Raw genomic sequence first — 12251 nt, forward strand, 5'->3', positions numbered from 1 at the left:
CATTTAAATGGGTCACTAAAAGGCCGAAAGATGTACATCCTGAAAATTGGACCATCCATTAAATGGGTCGTTAACAGGCTGAAATCTCATCGGGCCGATATTGAGCCCAAATATATAGTGGGATGTTAATGGGCTCGAACTAACGATGGGCTGCAATGGTGTCAAATCTTTAACGGGCCGTTAACGGGCCGAAATGGCACATCTCGTATGGGCCGTGGGCTTAAATGGACCTGACACAAGTAGGCCTTATATGGGACGGCCTGCTAATTTTTACTAGGCCGGCCTTTTTCACCGGAACGGGCCACTGTTGGGCCGTGCCACGTGTCGACCTATCATAGGTGCCTCCTGTCCAATGAGTGGATGGCATCTGTCCCAACGGAGAGGCAACACGTGTTTCCTTTGGCCAATCAGAATTTTACACGTGGAAATTTCCCATTGGTCAGGGCTGTTAACGGGTTATCGGATCCAAAATCCGACCCGATAGCTTAACGGCGTTCTGTTACGGTGGATGCCACGTGTTGGTCACCCTTGACGAAAGCACTTCTATGACGCGCGATTTATCGTCATGGAAGTGGACACTTCCGTGATGATAATTTTGGTAATGTCATGGAACACTTCTACGACAGCACAAGTATGACTATCTTGATTCTGTCATAAATTTGTCATGGATGTACATGCATGACAAAAAACACGACCTACTATGACAAACACGTATCATCACAGAAGTGTATTTTTTTGTAGTGAATTGAGTTGTGGAGATTGCCCCAACCTTGTTTGTAAAGGTTCGGTCACCGCCTCCAAGGGCACCAATAGTGGAATCACGGCATCTCGCATTGTGTGAGGGCGTGAGGAGAATACGGTGGCCCTAGTGGCTTCTTGGGGAGCATTGTGCCTCCACACCGCTCCAACGGAGACGTACTTCCCCTCAAAAGGGAAGGAACTTCGGTAACACATCCTCGTCTCCACCGGCTCCACTCTTGGTTATCTCGTGCCTTTACTTGTGCAAGCTTATTTGTGTTTTATCTCTTGCTTGCTTGTGTACTTATCATTGTTGCATCATGTAGGTTGCTCACTCAGTTGCACTTCTAGACAACCTACTTTGATGCAAAGTTTAAATTGTTAAAGAAAAGCTAAAAAATGTTAGTTGCCTATTCACCCCCCCTCTAGTCAACTATATCGATCCTTTCAACTAGCATGGCCTCGGTTTATATAATGCACCAGAGGCCTAGGATAACAAGAGTCCTAGCCGAATACGCCGGTGGGGAGGAGTCCTTGTCTTGATCACCAAGTCTTGTGGAATCTTCCATGTATGTGGTAGCTGTCCGAACTGGCCCATGAGTATACGGCCATGGGGGTCCTCAGCCCAATCTAATAGATCAGGAGATGACATGGTGAGTACCCCCTAGTCCAGGACACCGTTAGTAGCCCCCTGAACCGGTCTTCAAGTTAGGGATGCTCCTTGATTCTTCCGAACTGTTCTTCATCTTCGGTTGTCGGTGTTGAAAACTGGTTCAACAAATCTTCTCATCTTCAATCTTGAGGATCGCCGAAATGCATTCGACGAGTTTACACGTCGGGTATCCGAGGAGACCCATTAAGTTTCCGGCCTTTATCAATGCCTTGTTATTTTTATGCCACACCTCAGGTTTGAAGTTGTTCCCCGGAGGCAGTGTCCTCTTGCGTCCGAGCTCTAACGCTGGACTACATTCGAGGTATCTTTTGTAGCCGAGCACCAACGCCGGACTGCTTCCGAGCTCCAACACTGAAATGTATCCGAGCTCCAACGCTAGACTATGTCCAAGCTCCAACGCCGGACTATATCCAAGATGTCATAGATCATCTTGGTCCAAAAAAGTTGAAGGAGTTTAGCCGAGCTTAATGCCGGAAATTCCCTCTATGGAGCTAGCCGCTAGCGCCCGAGCTTGATGCCGGACTGCTTCCAAGGTGGTGCACCACCCCGACCGCGGGCTGATTTTTTGTGAATATTTTTAACTGGTGCAGTTTATTCTCTGCCGATGTATATCCAGTAGCCCTCAAGGTGTGTATCAGTCTAAAACCTGAGATGCACCTGAAGGCAAGCATAAAACCGCTGTTCCCAGTAGCCCCCTAAGACTCAGGTCGATGCGCGAAATCGGCCTGAGGTTCAACTCCTAGCTCGGCAGCATACATATGAATAAAAAACGCAATGTAATATATTAGAGATAATAGTGATCGGCGAACGGGCCCCTGAGAGAGGGTCGTGATAAGTCGTCGTGATATATTAGCTTGATGCCAGATAAGTCCAGATGGTACTTATTTTTGTCCGAAGACGCGCTTTCCCACAGTTCGATCAAGCCGAACACTGAGCCCTTTGAATTTTCTGCATTGAATAGGCAATGCAGTAGCCCCTGAGACACTGGTCGGGTGGCAACACCAGATCAGGGGATCGATGTGCCCCTTTAATATTTGTAAATAATGAGCGCAAAGCCCAATAGCCCCCGAGCCTTAATGTGGGCATGGGTGGTCGAATTAAGGATCGATATCCAGAGTAAAATCACAGATTATGTGTAATGATTCTATGTATCCAAGTACTTTACATCATTATTTTGACTCCATTGCGACCGTTTATCAGTTGAAAGTGGCCCATCGTCGGCCTCTACCCCTTGGTAGATACTATGCAGGGTGTTTCCGCAATAACAAAACAACAATTAGCCGACGTCTCGGTGCCCGAAGGCGGTTGTGTTAGCGGAAATGAGGCAATCAAATATGCGGGGTTTATAACTTTCTCTTAGTCATAGGAGCTTTAAACTGGGGAAGCTAGCTATGAGCCCCCGGTTAGTGTTCGGCGACATCCGAGGTCAAGCCGTAAACACTTCGGCCAATGTTATGAACGGCCCGTCATTTAACATAGTCATCGGATCGATGACCAGTTTACGCCTATTGTAACAGTTAGTTTTCGGCTTTCTCCACTGAGGTGCTTAACCATGCGAGCTGGAAGCACAGTCGCAGTGGTTCTCCCTTTGCACACCTAGCCGAACAAAGCGGAACGTAGGAGGCAAGCACAGGAGCCGGGCAACCCAACTATTGACCGAAGACACAATTCGAAACCGATGCATATATAGTAGTGTCCGAGAATGTTTTTGCGAATCTCTAAAGGTGTCTGGCATTGCACTGCGAGGCTTATGCTAGAAACACACAAATAGTTAAAAAGTGCCATAGGCTTGGAAAACCAAAAAACGTCAGTGAAAACCTGACGTCCGAACAAGATCAAGTGTTCGGTGCCAATCTAAAAATTGTACTTTAGAAAAAAAGTGCTTCTTTCATGTTTTAACATGACACATCCTATCTAAAGACTTCAAGCGGTTCAGCCTATGGCTTCAACCTCCTATCCCGAAGGCGGAGTACTTCTCTTTAGGCCGGTTTAGCAAACTAAACTCTAGAGGCTTTGAGAGGGAAATTAGGCTCCCCGGCTAGTGACCACACACTCGTGTTGAAAAAAGGAGTGATAAATAATAATAATAATAATAATAATAAAAACTTTGCAACGACTAAGAAGAAGAACACTTACAATAAAACAGCTCATATAAATTTAAGAGCCCCCAAGTGACTTGGGTAAAAGAATTTTATGTATAATGATTGTATGTACCAAAGTACTTATATCATATCTGTGTTCACGCGAGCTTTATATGCGTCTTAACCGACCGTCGGCTTCTCCCTCTTCGGTCAAGTGCCGAAAAGTGTCATGTGCTCCACTTGTCGAGAGTATCGACAGTGTTTCTGATGACCAGGCAATCAGGCCATAAGGCTGTAACAGACAAAGCGCGCTCAGGGAACTTATGCTATATTACTGACGAAGTGTAAGAAGCATCTTCGAAGAAAATAGTACCCCCACCGATACCTTTCTTCGGTGCTCATTGTTACTATGAGACTTGTGCAATAGATTTTTTGTATTCATGAGTTCCGTTGTGTGCCAACCATAATTGAAAATAATAAGAGCGCTAGCTTTCGGCTTAACCCAGTCTGAGGTCCGGTTCGGATGACCCGATCGTGACAATCGCAAAGGTGCTCCCTTTACGCCCTAGCCGAACAATCGGGAACGTAGGGGTAAACACAGGAGCGAGGCAACCCAGCTTGCAAATCGCTTAAGTCAATATGGTGCATATTGTGGCGTAATACACGAACAAGGAACGATGTTGTACAAGTATAATCATATGCAAGATGAAAAGCTTCATAAAGGAAGCCCCCAAGTAAACGGGGTATTTGAATTTATGTGTCACAAACAAAGTTTTGACAAGGAGATTTTTTACAAGCAACTTTTTTCCAAAAAGGTATAATGCTTGGTCGAACCAAACACAAGTTAAAAATTTTAAACTTTGAGCATGAAGGCAACTTAGCTGGCTAATGTGTTCGGTATTGATGACACGGTCCGAGCTTGATGCGGGACAAGGTTCCATCCCCCAAGCCGGTCCCAAGGTGGCGGAGCAAAGAGATCGGCACTCCGAAGTGATGACATAGCATGGTCCATGCAGGCCGGCAGAGTGATGCCGAAGTCCCTGGCATGGGGTAATGAAGTGTTCACGAAGCCCCCCGTCTAGCCGAGGTGGCGTGATATGTCAGTACGCCGAGTTGACGATACTGCCCAACCCGGATCATTTTCCCGTGCAAAAAAATGGTGCAAACCGGAGATAATAGTATAAAAAAATCGTTGCATAATAAATAATTTATGCAAAGTGAGCAATAAAAGAAATATGGCCTGGCACCAAAGTCAATGTCGATGTCGGGCGTCGGCGTGATGCGGTAAAGGCGTGGCAAAGCCTGAATTCACAGGTCGGTCCGAGTTCCGGATGCGGCGTTCGCCGGACCATATACGCAAACTGACTGAACCACCATGCGGCCGTCGTTAATGCGGCCACCATTTGATAGACCTGCGTACATATGATGGACAAACCAGAGTAATAATTCCTTGGGAAAAATGAACCCAAACAAGAAAAAAAATACTAGGATTAATAGCACCTGGTTTATTTGTTGTAGAAATCCGAAGAAAGGTGATTCCCAAAATAGGGACTTGATCCGCACACCCATTGCCTAATGGGCGATAAAGCGATGGCATGACGATGCTGGCAAAGGTTGGCTTGCCGAGGCAAAGCCCTCAGTCTAGCTAACGTGACGGAGCTGGTCGGCTAGTGACGCCGAAGTCTCCAGAGTAGGTTGACGAAGAGATGGCGAAGCCCCCGGTCCAGCCGAGATGTCGAAGCCTCGATGTCAGCCGATGAGTCGAAGTAGGTCGGCGTGATGGACACCAGCTTGAAGGAGCAACAGTGCAGCCCTGCCGATGCAGGTTGTGACGTGGTCAATGCCGATTTGATGAAGTGACCGTGCGATGATGCCGGTGTGCCCGCTTCGTGTAATCCATGGGGTAGCGATGTTGGTGATGATTTATCCTTCGCGGTGCCGAACTCTTGTTCGGCTCGCCGAGATGATGATCCGAAGAAGTTGAGCTCGGCTCAACAAAGTGACGATGTGTCTAGCACAGGTCGGCAGCCGTGGAGCAATATTGCCGGACTAGTTTGACACCAGCATGATGGTGAAGATCATGTTCAAATGATTTTAAAGTTAGTGGGATGTGTTCGGGAACAAAACACAATACCCCATACAAAACTTCCTTAAAAAATGATGTCCGAAATCCTGTTCATAAAAAAGACGAACTCGGGTCGGATTCGTTTTCGCGCAGAAAACAGATCCGAAAAGTGATGCACTAATCGGAAGGTTCCCGAAGTTTGGACAGTCGGATCGACGTGAAATTTTGAGGGGTGGTAGATATAGGAGTTCCGCAGTCGATCAACGGTTGGATTTTCCAAAGGATGTCTGAGCTAGAAGCTGGACACCATGCCCTAAACTTGTCCAGATTTCCGTCCAGATTTGACAGGGCTCCGGTATATCGCGGATTGCGAGAGATTCCTCCATCAGAACTCGACGAATTTTTCCAGGGTTGTTGTAGACTCAATTCCGCATAATTCCACTGAAGCAATTGTTAAAACGACACTTGAGGAGGCGGTGGCGGCGGATACGAGTTCGCTGTCCAGAAAAACAGCACGGTCGCCCGAGGGCAATGTTGACGTTGAGCCCTCGATCTCCCTGGATGATTCCTCCATGATCTTGATAGAGATCGAAGTTGATGTTGATGAAGGCCCTCATCCGAACATGACGATCGGAGGTAAGGCACAGTCCTCGGTCCAGCCAAGGTGGCCGGCCGAGCCGGTGACAAAGAAGCCGGTGTCGCAGTTGACCTATGGGTGAGCCATTGATCCTTTTGCTGATAACACAGCGGAACTCTTAATGAAATCACCAAAGTCAGTGTCAAAACCGGTGGATCTTGGGTAGGGGGTCCCGAACTGTGCGTCTGGGATCGATGGTAACAGGAGGCGGGGGACACGATGTTTACCCAGGTTCGGGCCCTCTCGTTGGAGGTAATACCTTACTTCCTGCTTGATTGATCTTGATGATGTGAGTATTACAAGAGTTGATCTACCACGAGATCGTAGAGGCTGAACTCTAGAAGCTAGCCTATGATTATGATTGTTGTATATGATCTATCGACTAGCCTGGCCTCGGTTTATATAATGCACCAGAGGCCTAGGATAACAAGAGTCCTAGCCGAATACACCGGTGGGGAGGAGTCCTTGTCTTGATCACCAAGTCTTATGCAATCTTTCATGTATGCGGCAGCGTCCGAACTGGCCCATGAGTATACGGCCATGGGGGTCCTCGGCCCAATCTAACATATCCGGAGATGACGTGGTGAGTACCCCCTAGTCCATGACACCGTTAGTAGATGTGAAGTTTGATGAATCTAACGGCTTGCAAGTAGAGCAATTGCCAATTGATGTAGGAGACAAAGACCCTTCGAAACCAATCCAGCACTTGTCTATTGGCAAGATCGTCCAACGAAGGTGAAGGAGAATACCTCGTCCATCCAAGTGGAAGCTTCTACCTCACGACAAGGTGAACCAAGAATTGATACGGAAGCATCCTGATACGTCTCCGTCGTATCTACTTTTCCAAACACTTTTGCCCTTGTTTTGGACTCTAACTTGTATGATTTGAATGGAACTAACCCGGACTGACGCTGTTTTCAACAGAATTGCCATGGTGTTGTTTTATGTGCAGAAAACAAATATTCTTGGACTGACCTGAAACTCCACGGAACATCTTAGAAAAAACAATAAAAAATCCTTGCCAAAGATAAAGACCAGGGGGCCCACACCCTTCTCACGAGGGTGGGGGGCGCGCCCCCCCTAGGGCGCGCCCCCTACCTCGTGGGCCCCCTGGAAACCCTCTGACGCTAACTCCAACTCTATATATTTGCTTTCGGAGAGAAAAAAATAAGGGAGAAGAAATCATCGCGTTTTATGATACGGAGCCACCGCCAAGCCCTAAAACCTCTCGGGAGGGCTGATCTAGAGTCCGTTCGGGGCTCCGGAGAGGGGGATTCATCGCCGTCGTCATCATCAACCATCCTCCATCACCAATTTCATGATGCTCACTGCCGTGCGTGAGTAATTCCATCGTAGGCTTGCTGGATGGTGATGGGTTGGATGAGATTTATCATGTAATCGAGTTAGTTTTGTTAGGGTTTGATCCCTAGTATCCATTATGTTCTGAGATTGATGTTGCTATGACTTTGCTATGCTTAATGCTTGTCACTAGGGCCCGAGTGCCATGATTTCAGATCTGAACCTATTATGTTTTCATGAATATATGTGAGTTCTTGATCCGATCTTGCAAGTCTATAGTCACCTACTATGTGTTATGATCCGGCAACCCCGAAGTGACAATAATCGGGACCACTCGCGGTGATGACCATAGTTTGAGGAGTTCATGTATTCGCTATGTGCTAATGCTTTGTTCCGGTTCTCTATTAAAAGGAGGCCTTAATATCCCTTAGTTTCCAATAGGACCCCGCTGCCACAGGAGGGTAGGACAAAAGATGTCATGCAAGTTCTTTTCCATAAGCACGTAAGACTATATACGGAATACATGCCTACATTACATTGATGAATTGGAGCTAGTTCTGTGTCACCCTATGTTATGACTGTTACATGATGAACCGCATCCGGCATAATTATCCATCACTGATCCGGTGCCTACGAGTTTTCCATATACTAGTTCTCGCTTATTTACTTTCCGCTGCTACTGTTACAATCACTACAAAATACCAAAAACATTACTTTTGTTGACTTTACTTTTGTTGCCGCTACCGCCACTATCATATTACTTTGCTACTAAACACTTTGCTGCAGATACTAAGTTTCCAGGTGTGGTTGAATTGACAACTCAGCTGCTAATACTTGAGAATATTCTTTGGCTCCCCTTGTGTCGAATCAATAAATTTGGGTTGAATACTCAACCCTCGAAAGCTGTTGCGATCCCCTATACTTGTGGGTTATTAAGACTAATTTCTGGCGCCGTTGTCGGGGAGCATAGCTATATTCCTTGAGTCACTTGCGATTTATATCTGCTTATCACTATGAAGAATTTGAGGGATCCAAAAACCAAGATCTATCCCTCAACTATGAGGGGAGATAAGGAACTACCATCTAGCTCTGCACTTGATTCACCTTCTGTTATGAGTAAGTTTGCGACACCTACACCTGCTTCTGCTATTCGCTCTGATATGTCGCATGTTATTGATGATGCCACTTCTGCTATGCATGATACTTATGATGAAACTGCTTCTATGCCTAATACTACTGTGCCCCTTGGTGAATTTCTTGATGAACAAATTGCTAGGGCTAGAGAAAAATAAACTATGGAATCTGAATACGATGATGATAGTGATGATGAAAATATGCCTGTTATTCCTGAGGGTTATATTTTTGATATGGAATCTTCTGCCGCTATTTTAGCTTGCAAAGATAGATATGAGCTTAAGAGGTTATTAATTAAATGGAACAAAGAATCACTTAGAAATAAAATGAAACCCGATCTTGCTTTTGCTACTTCACCTATTTGTTGAATCTGATCCATTTTATGGCTATGAATATGAAACTGTTGTGGCACATCTTACCAAGTTAAATGATATAGCTGCCCTGTTTACTAATGATGAGAGATCGCGTTACTTTTATATACTCAAAATATTTCCATTCTCATTAAAAGGTGATGCTAAGATATGGTTTAATTCTCTTGATCCTGGTTGTGTGCGTAGTCCCCAGGATATGATTTATTACTTCTCTGCTAAATATTTCCCTGCCCATAAGAAACAAGCTGCTTTGAGGGAAATATACAACTTCGTGCAAATTAAAGAAGAGAGTCTCCCACAAGCTTGGGGGAGGCTTCTCAAGTTACTTAATGCTTTGCCTGATCATCCTCTTAAGAAACCTAAAATACTTGATATCTTTTATAATGGACTAACCGATGCTTCCAGAGATTACCTAGATAGTTGTGCTGGTTCTCTTTTCAGGGAAAGAACACCGGATGAAGCTGAAATTCTATTGAATAATATGTTGACAAATGAAAATAATTGGGCACCTCCTGAGCCAGCTCCTGAGCCATCTCCTGCTCCAATTACTGAGCCTATTCCTAAACCAACTCCAAAGAAGAGAGGTGTTTTATTTCTCAGTCCCGAAGATATGCAAGAGGCAAAGAAATCTATGAAAGAAAAAGGTATTAAAGCTGAAGACGTTAAGAATTTACCTCCTATTGAAGAAATACATGGTCTTAATTCAACTCCTGTTGAAGAAACATATGATCTTAATTCTTTATTTACTGAAGAACCTCCTAATCCCGATATCCCAACACAGGTAGTAAAGGTAAATTCTCTCTATAGATATGATAAAGCTGAAGTCCCTCCTACTAAAATTGCTAGTCAGTGCTTGGATGAGTTTGATAACTTTATGTTTGAGCAATACGACTTCAATGCTTATTTTGGTAGACAATTAAAAGAAAATGCTTATATGATTAGACGCTTGGGTGATTATATGGCTGATATTAAAGGTGAACTTAAACTTGTTAGCAAACATGCTTCTATGGTTACCACTCAAGTAGAACAAGTACTTAAGGCTCAAAAAGAAGTGCTTAATGAAATGAATAGTAACAAAAATGATTATGCTGTTAGAGTGGCTACTAGAACTGGTAGAATGACTCAGGAACCTTTGTATCCTGAAGGCTACCCTAAGAGAATCGAGCAAGATTCTCAAAGAAATAATATTGATGTTCCTAGTTCTTCTAAAAAGAAGAAGAAGAAAAATGATAGAACTGTGCAAACTTCTAGTGAACCTATTGCTGAACCACCTAATAATCCAAATGATATTTCTATGTCTGATGCTGAAACACGATCTGGTAATGAACATGAACCTAGTAAAAATATTAATGATGATGTTCATGATGATGCTCAACCTAGTAATGATAATGATGTAGAAATTGAACCTGCTATTGATCTTGATAACCCACAATCAAAGAATCAACGTTATGATAAAAGAGACTTTGTTGCTAGGAAACATGGTAAAGAAAGGGAACCTTGGGTTCAGAAACCCATGCCTTTCCTCCGAAACCATCCAAGAAAAAGGATGACGAGGATTTTGAGCGATTTGCTGAAATGATTAGGCCTATCTTTTTGCGTATGCGATTAACTGATGTGCTCAAAACAAATCCTTATGCTAAATATATGAAGGATATCATTACTAATAAAATAAAGATACCTGAAGCTGAAATTTCCACCATGCTTGCTAATTATACTTTTAAGGGTGGAATACCAAAGAAACTTGGAGATCCTGGAGTACCCACTATACCTTGCTCCATTAAAAGAAATTATATTAAATCTGCTTTATGTGATCTTGGAGCCGGTGTTAGTGTTATGCCTCTCTCTTTATATCGTAGACTTGACTTGAATAAGCTGACACCTACTAAAATATCTTTGCAAATGGCTGATAAATCAACTGCTATACCTGTCGGTATTTGTGAGGATGTGCCTGTTGTGGTTGCAAACATTACTATTTTAATGGACTTTGTTATACTTGATATTCTCGAGGATGATAGTATGTCTATTATTCTTGGAAGACCTTTTCTTAATACTGCATGGGCTGTTATTGATTGCAACAAAGGCAATGTCACTTTTCATGTTAATGGTAATGAGCATACGGTACACTTTCCATAGTATCAACTCTATTGGAAAAATTCCATCGATTATATTTGGAGGTTTTGAATTTCCTCTACCAACTGTCAAGAAGAAATATGATATACTTATTATTAGGGATGTGCATACCCCCGTTGAGGTAACTTAGTGTTATTCGAAATTTCTCTGGTTTCATGATTATCATAATGAGTTTGTTAACAAGACTTGATCAACCTTGTTAGTGGATTCTTTTTGATGAGCATGAGATGGATGAAACTAGAAGCACAACCTTCTGTACCCTCTCTATATTTTCTGATAATTAGTAGAAATAAAGTAAAAATAGTATTTTCCTGTCTGTTTCCTGACTTATCCATGCAACATAAAAATATCCCGAAAATAAAAGTCCTCAAAATGACATGCCAATTTAATATGATTTTTTTGGGAATATTTGAGGATTTACTGTGCAAAAATTACCGCGGGAGGAGCTGCCACCTGGCCACGAGGGTGGTGGGCGCGCCCCCCTGCCTCATGGGACCATGGTGGCCCTCCTCCACTTATCCCAGCACCCATCTTCTTCCTCTATCTCACACAAACCCGAAAAACCAACTCAAGCACGAGTTCCAGCCACTTTTGCTGTGATTTTCGATCTCCTTGCTCAAAGCACCTCTCACAAAACTGCTTGGGGAGATTGTTCCTTGGTATGTGACTCCTCCATTGGTCCAATTAGTTTTTGTTCTAGTGCTTTATTCTTTGCAAATTTGTGCTGCATAGGTGACCATGTTCTTGAGCTTGCATGTCAAATTTATATGGTTCCAAGTAGTTCTAATGCTTGATTTAGGCTCTAGGCACTTGTAGGAGTAGTTGCTATCAATATTATTGAAGTTGGTTCATTTCTGTTTGAAGTTACAAAAAATTTCAGATTGTTTCAGAAAAATAATGAGGAGATTTTTGAGGGGCTCGTCGAGCCAAAGCTCGAAGGAAAAGGCACCGAAGCCTAAGTATAATTTGCCGCGCACCACGGAGATTCGGGCGTGTGAATGGCCTTCTGAAGATTTCTTGAGAGCAGCCGATATCTATGAAGATTTTCATGAATTGGCTCACAATGCATGCCTCACCGCTTTCCTCCATGCCCAATGCGATCAGTATCTCTTACTCACAAATA

The sequence above is a fragment of the Triticum urartu genome, chromosome 7A, assembly GCF_056163025.1.
Source record: "Triticum urartu cultivar PI428250 chromosome 7A, HENAU_Tu73, whole genome shotgun sequence".
NCBI classification, from domain to species: Eukaryota; Viridiplantae; Streptophyta; class Magnoliopsida; order Poales; family Poaceae; genus Triticum; species Triticum urartu.